Source organism: Myotis myotis, unplaced genomic scaffold (assembly GCF_014108235.1).
Source record: "Myotis myotis isolate mMyoMyo1 unplaced genomic scaffold, mMyoMyo1.p scaffold_m19_p_8, whole genome shotgun sequence".
NCBI lineage: Eukaryota > Metazoa > Chordata > Mammalia > Chiroptera > Vespertilionidae > Myotis > Myotis myotis.
The window spans coordinates 80,480,533-80,494,686 of NW_023416390.1; positions in this window are offsets into that span (position 1 = coordinate 80,480,533).

The following is a 14,154-nucleotide window of genomic DNA, read 5'->3' on the forward strand; positions in this document are numbered from 1 at the left end:
ATGAAAATCTAAGAGCAAAGATTATATTATGCTTCTCTATTGTGCCTTGCATTAGAGTTTTCTTGGTCCTAACCTTATGGGTTTTACTCATAAGGGGGAAAAACTTTATTAAATTATAATCTCAACACAGACTCAGACACACTAAAGAAAGCATTGCTTTCAGTATTCTGAGAACCCTACAGTTCCAGTTAGCAAAGTACCTATTTCTCCTCAGCATTAGAAGAGTGGGCCATCCTTTCAAGTGGTGATATTTGAAGAAGGCAAAAGAGAAGACTTAACAAAAAATGTAGAATAAAGGATATTGTGTTTGTGATAATTATTTTCTCTTAGAAATGGTCTTTATCTTCTCAATAATTCTGACAATGCTCCCTTCATATGCTGAAGGCAAAAATCACAGCCTATGATGCAAAGGAACAGGACCGCAAGTTAGAAGTTCAGCTGATCACCAATTTATAGTCATGTACAATTTGCATTTGTTGCCAACCTTTTACATGTTTAAGATTATAGGATAATTTTATTTCAAATAGCTATAAATTCAGTTTCTTAAAGGATGTACTAGAGATTTTTTTTTTTTTTTTTTTTTAGTAAAGCGGCTCAATGTTATAAAATTGGCCAGTTTTGTATTTTATTAGCTTTTTTCTTAGTAAAATAGAAAGTTTCTTTTTTTATTTGGTATTTATATTTCTTGAATGGAAACTTTTACTGTGAACAATTGTTGTCATATGATGTGTTTTGTGGCAAATTTAAAAGGTTTCAGAAAATATTTAATATTACTTTACTTGCTTCTTGGAAAAATAAGGAGTTGATTTTCTAGAAACTCATGTTCTGGTGAGGTAGTAAGATCATTCTTGATAAATTTGTGATGAAAAATTACTAATTGTCACTGAAAATACATGGCTCTACAAATGAAGTGTGGGGTAAATAAGCTAGGGTAGTGTTTCTCAAAGTGTGGGTCCCTGGGCCAGTATTAGCATCCCTTGTGAGCTTGTTAGAAATGCACATTTTTGGGCCCTACCCAAACCTAATCAGTTAGGGTATGATGGTTAGAAAATAATTTTTCTCTTTAGCAAATTGGTATCTTGTAGTGTAATATTATGATAAGTTTTAATGGTGAAAATGACTTGGATTGGCATCTTACTGATTGTTAACTCCACACTCCTGGCCTAAATCATGGGTACCACATTTTTATTTATTATGGTATTATGGGTACAGCCCAACAATCTATGTTTTAACAAGTCCTCAGAGTGACTCATGCATGTTAAAATTTCTGAATCACTGACCTAAAGGACTGCAAAATCAGGCACACTTGTGCTCTGGTTCATCTGAAAGAATTGTGTTTGAGTATCATGGATGGAGTTGAAACAACTTCAGAATAATGCTTAAAGTTATTAAATAACATGAATTCTATGAGAGCTGAGATTTTATCAATTCCATATCTTTTATCTCTGACAGGGCTTACTTGACACAAAACCCTTCACACAGTAGACATCAAATATATATTTGTTGAGTATTAAATGACTGTTAAGGTCTGTCAGCTCTAAGATGAACTATGAATTTTTAAGACCTTATTTAATATGTAACCAGATTGGAAGCCCTGCTCTATCTTTTAAGTTCACAGCAAATTTCTCAGCAATGTACATTGACTTTTTGCTTGGCTTTCAATGATTTTAGCCTCTGACTTTGGTCTGAGGCCACCTGGTAATCAGCACCTTTGGTAACTAGGGAGATTCATGGTCACACTAAGCAGAATGCGTATTGGAAAAGTGTCTCCCTTCTTGCCAGCTTTACTTGAAACTTAGAAAAAAAAAAAACGAGAGGCAAGAATATCACCGTAGGCTTTCTTTCTCTCCTTATAAATATTTTTAGTCCCTTAACATTTTCCAGGTTGATAGGATATAATTGGTGGCAGTGTACCACACCTGGAACAAAATTTATCATTATTTTCAAACCTGCCCTCCCATGGATAGACCTTTCTTGATGCTACAGTAGCAGAACTAGATTTACTGGTTAATAACCTGTGAAGCAAAGGAAGTTTACCTTCTGAACAGATTTATCTCTTGGAAATTCTTCATAGAACTCATGTTTTTGTTTTTTAGGGTTGCCATTGAGAAAAATGATCAAATGTACACAGCTTACCCTACTACCCGCAAATGGATTAGGGCAGATTAGATGGGCTTTCTTTTGGAGGGTCATCCTTAGCTTAAATTCTCACTCTCCCTGTACAATGAATCATGTGGCTTTGGGGAAGGCAACCCTCTCAAGGCTTTATTTTTCCCCCCACTAACAGAAGGGTCATAAACTAAATTATCTCCCAAAACAAAAATGCTATGTAAGTGATTTGTATTATAATTTGTTCTAGCAGCAATTTTTAAGGGGTATGACATTTTCATAGAGAGTTGTATAGTGAGAATCAATTTTTGTGACATAAAAGCTGAGAATTTTATTTGCAATTATTATTAACTATAATGATGATAAAAACATGTTTTGGAGTCACCAGGGAGCTGGAAAGTATCTTCTAATATTGTAGTAACATCTGCAGATTTCTTGATGGACCTGTACAGGAAAGGTAGGGGAAGAAGACTGAGTTTAAATGCTGTCTAAAGGACTGATTCATTTTTAAAACATGAAGTTACTCATCCCAGTACTGTGCTACAAAATGGGAGGTACTTTAAGTAGCTGCATAGATTGTACATGTGGTTGAATTGAGTAGCAGTTTTATCATGATTGGATATAGCTTTTCTATACTCTGGGCCAGTGGTCGGCAAACCGCGGCTCATAAGCCACATGCGGCTCTTTGGCCCCTTGAGTGTGGCTCTTCCACAAAATACCAGGTGCGGGCGCACGTACAGTGTGATTGAGACTTCGTGGCCCATGAGCAGAAGTCGGTATTTTGTGGAAGAGCCACACTTAAGGAGCTAAAGAGCCGCATGTGGCTCACGAGCCGCAGTTTGCCGACCACTGCTCTGGGCTCACTGTTTCTTTTGCCTCATCTACCCTTCCATGCAATGGTCCTTTTAACAAACCCATATCATACTTGACATTTCATACAGAGTTTTCTAATTGAAAGTTCTCAGTCTCTGCTAGGCAGAGCGCTATGGTCTCAAAGATATTCTCACATAATCTTTTTTGTAACTGCTTAATAACAATCTTTTGAGTTATGATTATTTGTTTCCATGTAAGTCTCTCCACTAGCTAGCAAAGGAATGTTAAACATCTATCTTTTAATTTTGGTAATTCCAGTGCCTAGCCCTGCATCAGGTACATAGCAGGTTTTCAATTAAGATTCTTTGAATGTAAGAACAAAGAAGCCTACAAGTTAAGTTGTCTTACCAAGAGATGCAGTCTTACTTTTGAGTTTAGGTCAAGTCTCCCTTGACCTAAGCAGAACTACACATTTTATTTTAAAATACCTACACAATACTTGGAGAGCTATCAAAGGACCTAGGGGCTTGGAACAACAGATATGCGAATCCCCATGAAGATGAGTGGCTCCTGCAAGTCCAAGTAGGTTTTGCCTTATGAGTGTCTTTCAACAATAGAGTTGAGGGAAGTCAGTGTCCAAATTAATTTTGTCCCTCTGTTTCGGAGCCTGGGTCAGCATAGAAGACACAAGTTGCTGATGATTTTAATGGATGAGGCATTGTAGGGGGACTATGGGCTCTAGCACTTTAGTGAGGCTCTTTCTCTACAGAAACCTTAATTTCCAAGATGAATCACTGCTGCCGGATTGAAAAACACTACTTCTCACAACTCTGGTTTCCAGAATTTTACCCTAAGAAAAACATGCTCCACTTTGGTTATAATGGAAGTACTAGTAAATAGCATCAAAGTACTTACTGAATTTAATAGATAGGCCTGTTACTTAAATAGTATTTTCAAAAGAATGAAAGAATTAGAGCAAAGAGAATATGCAAGGCAGGTTTTCTTGATCAGGGGACAGCTATTGCAAAATTTTTATTTTTGTATATCTTTGAAGGAAATAAAATCAAGTGAAAGGACAGACTCAAGAAATAATGACTTTGGTTGATATGTGAGCATAGCATTGCATGATGGAGACAGACCTGAACTTGCTCTTACATTGTTTCAGTCCATCAAGATTTAGTGAAAGAAGATTTAAATATGAATAGAGTGATACTGCTTGTTTTTTTAATTTTTTTTTGTTAATCCTCACCTGAGGATATTTTTCCATTGATATTTAGAAAAAGTGGGAGAAAGGGGGAGAGATGAAGCATGGATGTGAGAGAGACAGACACATTGATTGGTTGCCTCCCACATGGGCGGGGGATCTAGCCTGCAACTGAGGTACATGCCCTTGACTGTAATCAAACCCAGAACCCTTCAGTTTGTGGGCTGACACTCTATCCACTGAGCCGAACTGGCTAGGGCAGATACTGCTTGTTTTTAAGGAACACAGCCTAGGATAGAAATTCGTACATTTCCAACAAAGTGGTAAGTGCTAGGTGAGGCAAAGACAAGGTATGTTTTTTTTTTTTTTTGAAGCATTTGGAAATCCAAGTCAGAATCCTAATAGAAGTTAGATTGATAAAGAGAGGGAAAGAAAATATTATAGAAACAGAAAAATCATATGCAAAACTTGGAGGAACAAGGCAATGTAACTATTATGAAAACATTATTAGTTGACACAGATTATATTACAGAATGTAAGTGATTAGGAGGGGAGAGAAATGAGGCTGCAAATACATATGGGGGGCTGGACTTTATGTTATCTTTCAGGATTTGACTATACTCTGAGGACAAAGCTTAAAGGGCAAATAGTGCAAAGACAAGATCATGAGATCTAAATTGGGGACACGGTTCTGTGACCTTTTAATCAATCCTGAGGTTCACAGCTTTAGGTAGAAAGCAAAGATGGTAACACCTTCCTGGTCCATCTTTCAGGGTAATCTAAGTATTAAGGTATTATTAGCAGACAGCTATTACTGAAGGCACATCTTAAGAACAAAGGCTGTATTCATTAGCTTGATTTAATACCACCCACTGTCATGAACACTCATAAAAGTTGGTCTTTAAAGGCTTTATTTTTATTTTTTTTAAACATAGAAATACCCTTATTTTATTTTTGTCATGAGTTTTTTTCTCTCTTTTTTTTTATTTTTTGCTCAATCCCTCCACCCACCCCAGTACTCCCCCACCCCCAAAGCTGTCAGCCTATTCTCTACAAGTTTTCTCTATTTTGCTTGTTAGTTCATTTTATTTATTAGATTCCATATACGAGTGAAATTATATGATACTTGTATTTCTCTGGATTCTTTTTTGACTATTGACAAGCATTGTGCTGTACAAAAATTTTCCTCTTTAGTATTTGAAGACCATATATAGGTAACTGGTTGTCTTTTCAACATCACCCAATGACGCATGAATGAACTCTGTTAATGGCATTTGATTTAAGCATAAAAGATGCCTGGAAATTTCAGGGATACAGGTAGAATGTCCTTTCCTTCTTAGTCTTCTAATTACATAAACCAGTTGAACTGGCTGCTCTGGTTCCACAGTTGGTCTGCAAACATGACAACTGACAATGTTCAGGGGACAAAGAAAATTTTCTTCCTTTGGCCTAGAATTAAGTCCAAAGCCAATTCCATAACTATGGTGTTTGAAGATGCACATGGTTAAATGGAAGAAATAGAGGAGGGGCTACCCAAGTAAACATGAGGTAACAATCAGGGAGGTTGGATGGTTTAGAAGGGGAAAACCAAAAATATAAACCACAGAGATCAACAAGTAAGCTTTTAGAATCTGATGGGCTATAATATACACCATGCTATGAAAGACATGCAATACCATGGCTCAAGCACTGTTCCAAATAAGGTATAATACTAAACTAAAATATAACATTGTCTGTGAGTGCCACATAGCGGAGCCCTCTTCCATCACTGGAGCAAAAAGGTGGAAGGCCCCAATATTATCTCATTCAGACACCTTTGTCCCCTTTGCTATTAAATGACTCAGTGTGCAATCAATTTTGCTTTGTGTTTTCATTTTTTAAACAATAGGTTCTTTTCTCCTTAGGAAGATAAGGGGAAGTAATGGTGATATCCTTCATCAAATAATTAGGGTTGCTAAAGGCCTATCTCTGGTACCTCTAGGGACTTGGAGCCCTTAACATCCCCAGAGCATTCAGACACCCAAACGACTCCAAGATTAAGAGGTAATATAAAGATTATGGTTAAACGTACAATTGAAACTGGTAACCGGAGAGAGCATGGCTCTTGTAAAGGCATACCAGATCAAAGTCTTGGAGGGGTGTTTACAATAGGAATATGGCATATATGGGGTCACACCAAAAGTAATCTTAGTGGGGGCTCAGGACCTCTGGTTTGTAACTTCTGTCTGTGTGATATTGATAAATACCATGATTTAATTACCAAATGCTACACAACAACTGACTTGTGTCTCCTATCCACCCAGTTCTCTGATTTCACCTCTGTTCTTAGATGGTTCTCTTTAATAAATATTGTCACTTAGATATCTATTAGGTAATATATATTTATTATATTACAATTTAGAACTTTTGATCCTTGCTGCCTACTCCTTTCTCCTTTCACTTTATTAAATGTTATCACCATTTTCTTTTCAAAGACTCAAACCAAAGCCTAAATTTCAGTTTTTACTCTATTCTCTTTAATCTACCATCCAATCCATCAGCAATTATTATTCTACATCCTACATCTATCTTCACACTAAACACTTCTCTCCACCTCCACAAAAATCAACCAAAGTCCTTGCACATTTACATTTCACCTGAATTATTGCAACAACTTCAGTGGATTCCTAGCTTCTAGTATGCCTTATCACAACCAATTCTCCACTCTGAGTGGTGGTTGCAAGATGTTACTATATCTTCTTCCGTCACCATATATTTGACCCCCTATACCCTTTACTATCTTCCCAACCCTTTTTTTCTGATAATCACCATACTGTTGTCCCTGTCTATGAGGTTTTGTTTGTTTTTCATTTGTTCATTTGTTTTTGTTTTTGTTTTTGTTTTTTTTAAAGGAAGAATTTTATTTTATTGATTTCTTACAGAGAGGAAGGGAGAGAGATAGAGAGTTAGAAACATCGATGAGAGAGAAACATTGATCAGCTGCCTCCTGCACATCCCCCACTGGGGATATGCCCGCAACCCAGGCACATGCCCTTGACCGGAATCGAACCTGGGACCTTTCAGTCCGCAGGCCGATGCTCTATCCACTGAGCCAAACCGGTTTCGGCCATTTGTTCATTTGTTGATTTCAGTTTTATATCCCACATATGAGTGAAATCATATGATTCTGCCTTACTTATTTCACTTAGACTTGGCTTTGGGTGATGGGCATACAATGCAGTATACAGATGGGCAGACAATTCAAGAATTGTACACTTGAAGCCTATGTAATCTTTTTAACTACTAGTGGCCCGGTGCACTGATTTGTGCACATTGAAAGGAAATTAATTAGAAGAAATATTTTAATATCATTATTCCCCCTTTCTCTATAATAGAAGTGCCAATAGTTGGTTTTCAGACACATTCTGTCGACTCCAGTTTTTTTCGGCTTCTGAGGTACGTTGTTCCAATAGTTGGTTTTCAGACATATTCTGTCAACGACGCCACTTCCTTTCAGCTTCAGAATGTCAACAAAAACAACCAAACTCACCATCGACAATAACAGATCGAAACACACACGTGTGATTGTCGCCAGTGAGAGCTTTATATGTATCATGCATGCACGAGTCAACGTTTATTTTTAAATTGCCAATGCACATCATATGTACCAGCCAGTTGGTCAGTTGGACAGTTGGATGTACATACAGTGGGTCACTTAACCTTTTATATATATATAGACTAGTGGCCCGGTGCATGGATTCATGCACATTGAAAGGAAGCGGGGCCACGCTCCCTCTTCTCTGGTTCCAGGGTGCGTCACCTGAGAACCACCGCTGCCAAGTCACCGCAGCTCAGCAGCTCCTGCATTGAGCATCTGCCCCTTGGTAGTCAGTGTGTGTCATATGTACCAGCCAGTCAGACAGTCAAACAGTTGGAGGGTCACTTAGCCTTTTATATATATTGATAGATGTCACCTCAATGCATTTAATATTTTACAAAAGAAAAAATGCTACTATAATTATTTTGCATACATAGTTTAAGCCTTCACTTTGCTTTTAGAAAACAAACCCAGATCCTAACCTTACCCTAACAACTTTGAATTATCTGGCCCCTGTTTTTTCTTCTGACCATACTGTGTTACATTCTCTCTTCCTCCCCTTTGCCCTATAACTAATAGTATTTTCCAACCCAACTGGCCTCCTTTCTGATCTTGTAACAAGCCAAGTTCTTTGCTACACCATTGTCTTTGTGTTTGATGTTCCCATTGTATAAGAACTCTTTTTTTTCTGTCACTTCCCATAGTACCTTTCTGGTTTCAACTCAGGTCTCTTGTGATGAACTGTCCATAGGCTGTGTTCACTCCCTGCTAGTTCTGTAGAAGCTCATCACCAGAGGTGACAATTACCTTTCATTATGCTGATGGTGCTATTACTAATGTCTCCAAACCATAAGGGAGATGAGGCAGTCTTACTGCCATGAAGGCCTTTCATCTTTGTTATATTCTCTATTAGAACCTTGCAGAACAGGTTATGTTATTTATATATTATTTTATATAGCTATAGGTTATTGTATTATTTATCTTTTATATTGTAAAAGAACCTTTCTGGATTCTGTTTCCCAATTATTTGCCTGTTGATATCATAATTCAAAAAATGATAAAACATTGCACAGATGAGGTTACCAAAAGGCATAAGAACCAGAGCCAGTCTTTAAGAAGCTTACAGTCTGGGTTCCTTTCTCCTTTCCTTCACTGGGAGGAAGGAGGAGGACATGAAAAAACTAAGTAATTGATGAAAATACAGTGTGAATGTGCTCCGGGAGATCAGAGAAGATACACCTCAGTCCAACTTCTAGAAAGGAGTCCCCTTTAAACTGAGACTTGATGGCCAAGCAATAGTAATCGTGGTGAAGAATCTGGGAAGAAAGAGGCATTTGAGATGGGGGGTGTGTGTAAATCACCAGGTAAGGGAGAGCACCACTGCCACCACCACCATCTTCCTCATCCTCTCTTATTGCTACCATTTTTAAATGACGGCACCATGATACAAAGTCTGGGTTTCTTTATGGGATATTTCTAATTCCCACAATGTCTTAGCAAAGACAGTGTTATTATTCTTATTTTATTTTTAATTTTTATTTATTTATTTTGAATATATTTTTATTGACTCCAGAGAGAAAGGGAGAGGGAGAGAGAGATAGAAATATCAATGATGAGAGAGAATCATTGATTGGCTGCCTCCTGCATACACACCCCCCCACCCCTACCCCTCTGGGGATTGAGCCTGCAACCTGGACATGTGTCCTTGATCAGAATCAAACCTGGGACCCTTGAGTCCACAGGCCAACGCTCTATCCACTGAGTCAAACAGGCTAGGGCATTATTCTTATTTTATAGAAAAGGACATTAATTTTCCCTAGTTCTTTCAGAGTATAAGGAATGACCTCATATTTGAACCCAGATAAATTTATTATAAAATTCAAGATGACAGCCTGGCCTATGTGGCGTAGTTGGTTGGGTGTCACCTCATGAACTGAAGGGTGCCAGTTGATTCCTGGTAGGCGCACATGCCTGTGTTGTAAGCTTGATCCCCAGTGGGGGGCAAGAGGAGCAGCTAATAGATGTTGTGCTCTCACTTTGATGTTTCTTTCTCTCCCACTCCCTTCCCATCTCTCTAAGAATCAATAAAACTCAAGCTGACAGCTCAGGTTTCCTGGCTCCTATTTTAGTGTTCTTTCTGCTCTCTTCTGCTCCCATCAGCTCTTTAAGGAACTAGTTGCTGTTACCCAGGGTTCACTGCTGTTTTAAGCCTCTAAGTCGAAGTTCACTGTTTTCTCACACAAGAAAGCCCTGTGTCCCCCTTTTCCCCTGGCTGATAAATAGCACTCATCATTTTGTACTCTCTTAATAGCAAGGTCACCTCCTCTCTGAAATGTTGCCTCTTCCTTACTCTCTCTTTCAGTCCCAGGAAGATGGCTTGCCTTGTGCTTCACTGTACCTGCAACACACCATTGCCTCCATATACATTTATCTTTGTGTCCTCTCCCTTCACCCTCTTCTTATCCCATCCACCTTCTTCCACCCAAGCCATCTTCAGTAGACTGCAGGCTCCTTGAAACAAAAGCAGTGTCTCATTTGTCATTGTGAATTCCGCGTCTAGCGTTGGCCCTGACGTAGAATTAATGCTCATACAGGGCATGCTGAATGAATGAGTAAGTGGAGGCCATCAGTGCTCCAGGTTAGCCTTCATAACGTTAGTGTTTCCTTTTGGTTTATATATGATCACATGACTCATTCTGGCAGAAGATGTAAGCATGATAAAGAAAGCCAAATATGTTTTTGTTTTTTTACAAAGGACTTTCGTCTCTCACTGTCTTTGTGTATGTGTGAAGCAAAATGAGAGTTGGGTTTTTAAAATGTAAATACAACCCATGTTTTCTTCTAGGTGTTTTATGGTTTCAGCCCTCACATTTTAGACTTTAACCTATTTTGGGTTTATGTTTGTATATAGTATGAGAAAGCAGAACAGTCTTATTTTTTTTTGCATGTATCTGTCCGGTTTTTCCAATACCTCATATTGAAAAGACTCTCATTTCCTCATTGCATATTCTTACCTCCTAGAGCAGCGGTTCTCAACCTGTGGGTTGCGACCCCTTTGGCGGTCGAATATCCCTTTCACAGGGGTCACCTAAGACCATCCTGCATATCAGATATTTACATTACGATTCATAACAGTAGCAACATTACAGTTATGAAGTAGCAACGAAAATAATTTTATGGTTGGGTCACAACATGAGGAACTGTATTTAAAGGGCCAGAAGGTTGAGAACCATTGTCCTAGAGGAAGAATATATCAGTACTCTCTATTTTCTGAACACTCTAAACTCCCTTCAGAACTTGACATGATGTTCTTCATTAGCCATTCAATACCTGTTGATGTTGTCTTCAAGGTTTATTTAAGAGAGGATATTATAAGAAATTACCATAATAAAAAAATAAAAATGTAAATTCAGTTGCAGTTGGCTTATAAGTACTTTTATTTGTGTTTAGATAAAATCTTTTAAAGTGATCTCAAATGTGATTTATTTTTTAAGAATATTAATTTTACTTAAGAAGAAAATATTTTCATATTTTACTTAAAATGAAAAACTCTGTGCCAGAGTTTTCTAAGTTTTCTTTTAACTTTTTTTTCTCTTACCTTTGGGAAAATATTTATGGCATATAGTTGTGGTGGAATTGTATGGTTCTTCCCCAAAGAAACCCAAACCATCCCTTTCAACTAAAAATTCTAAATCTGGGAACTGGCTCATATCTGGAAAATTCCCATTGTAATGCTGATATCAGCCTTCTCACCAGCTCTTGATTTTTTTGTTTGTTTGTTTATACAAGTCAAGAATTTCCCTGTTGGCTCTCAATCCTTCCTAGGAACATTGAGAATTATTAGCCATCACCCCAGATTCCTGTGGCTCAGGACATCCTAGTTGCCATTCTGGCCTTGTTGCCCATCATAGCTGCTATTCTAGAAATCAGCTATCCCATTGACACTAAGGAGCTCAGTGCCATGGTGGTGTCCCCTCGCCTACAGGGACAGTCGATCCTGAACTTCTCAGCAACACCTGTGCTCCCCTCTTCAGGACCCCTTACTACCTTAGTGAGCAGGGAGTTCTTTGGGCCCTCTGAGTAACATATTCAGTTGTTATGTTCTCTGATCATATGTAGTAAATTCACTCTAACATTCATGAGCCTGCTGACCCTTTTCTCAACACTGCTAATTAGTTCCAGCATCTCTACATCATTTATTATAGGTCATCATTCATGCCCAAGTTTTGTTTAATTGAATTTATTGGGGTGACATTGGTTAATAAAAGTACATAGGTTTCAGGTGCACAGTTCTATAATACATCACCTGTATATTGTATTGTATGTCCACCACCCCAAATCAAGTCTCCTTCCATCACCATTTATCCCCCTCTTTTACCCTTTTCTACTTCCCCCATACCCTTTCCTTTTGGTAATCACCATATTATTATCTGTGTCTATGAGAGGTTTTGTTTGTTTGTTTGCTTAATCCCTTCTCCTTTTTCACTGAGCTCCCCAATCCCATTTCCTTCTGACAGCTGTCAATCTATTCTCTGTATCTGTGAGTTTGTTTCTATTTTGTTAGTTTATTTTGTTCATTAGATTCCACATATAAGTGAAATCATATGGTACTTGTCTTTCTCTCACTGGCTTCATACCAACAATTCATTTATATTTTACCACCTCCCTGCTAAGTAAAGTAGTGGGAACCAGCATTTTAAATAGCTGATCTTAGTCAAGACTTCTGCATTCAGCATCTCTTAATATTTCAGAGCAGACAAGATCCTCATTCTAGAGAAAATAGTAAAGGCTTAATAATCTGATTATGGAAGAGATAAAACTGGATCTCCTATTCACTCCCACCTTGATTCCACAGGTGGAGGCACATTTATTACACCACATAGTAATGCTGCTTATAAAAAGTATGTAACTGGATGGCTTTTCTTTCTAAAATATACCGGTACTTGATTGTCTATGAAATAATTGAATGTTGAGAGTTTTGCCTTTGCAAAGCCTCACATTTTCAAAGTCACCATTATACTTTAAGTCTTTATCATGTATTATTAACAGACTAGAGGCCCGATGCATGAAAATTGGGCACTGGGCAGGGTGGGGGCGTCCCTCAACCTGGCCTTCGCCCTCTCACAGTCCAGGAGCCCTCAGGGGATGTTCGACTAATGGCTTAGGCCCACTCCCCACACAGGACTAAGCCAGCAGTCAGCAGCCTTAGTGCTGCCACAGAGGTGGGAGTGGCTTCAGCCACCACCGCAGCACTCGCCAGCCATGAGCCCCACTTTTGGAAGATCAGCGCTCCCCCTGTGGAAGAGCACTGACCACCAGGGGGCAGCTCCTGCATTGAGTGCCTGCCCCCTGGTGGTCAGTGCACATATATTGACCAGTTGTTCCACCGTTTGGTCGATTTGCATATTAGCCTTTTATGATATAGGATAGGACCAACCTGAAAATAGCAGAACTGGGACCCACAATTCAGTGAGGTAGGAGAAATAATACAGAGACCAAAAAGTACATCTCTTAAAAATTCAAGCAGGATGTAAAATTATAAGCTAATTTTAAAGGATAGTTTAGTCAGGGAGATAAGGGCACTCAGAAGCAAGAACAAGTTCACACAGGTATGGATGAAGAGCGTTTTTTTGAGTCCATTTGGACCAGTAACTTATTATTAGAGATACAAGCAGAGAAATTTGTAGCTAGAGCCAGAGTAAGAATATTAACAACAGCAACCACCACAGAAACAGGTGTGTGTTCCAAGTGTTTGCATAACACCATTAGACAGGTTTTAGTTGAATACTAACTGCAATCCTGTAAAACATACATTCTTATTATTGACAGGATATGTTGAAATGAAGAAGGAAATATGAAGTGTTGGAATAAGAATAATAGCAATATGTATTGAAGTATGCACACACTATATAGTTTTATCAATTGAAATAGGTTTTGGAAGAGCAACTGCTACAGTAATGGTTGTTATTATCTGGACAAATATTTGAAGCATTAAAAGTGCTGGGATGAATTTTTACTGGTCAGTGAAACAGGGCTGAGGCAGCTTATCATTCTGCATACTGTTGGAGGTCAATAGGCCAAGACCACCTATGAAGCTAAGGTAGCACCAAAGACAACAACAAATATCCTGTCACAGTGCATGTGCTCTGTTCCTGGCCACTGTGGCCATCAAGTCCAAGTTCTGCTGCTGATGGCACAATAAGAAAGCTGTGGGCAAATACCGAAAACTGTCTGTAGAAGTAGAGCTACCCATGTCCTATCTAGCTTCATCTTGGGTCAAGATTTGAGAAAGAATATAAACTGAGTAGTTTGTGAAATAGGTGAGGAATGAGATTGTGGAGGGTCGTCTTGGGTAAATAAATAAATATTGAATGTTCAGATGATGTTAGATGTAATGCATCTGTTGTTTCTACCACTGAGACTTTGTCAGTCAATACAAATATACTTATGA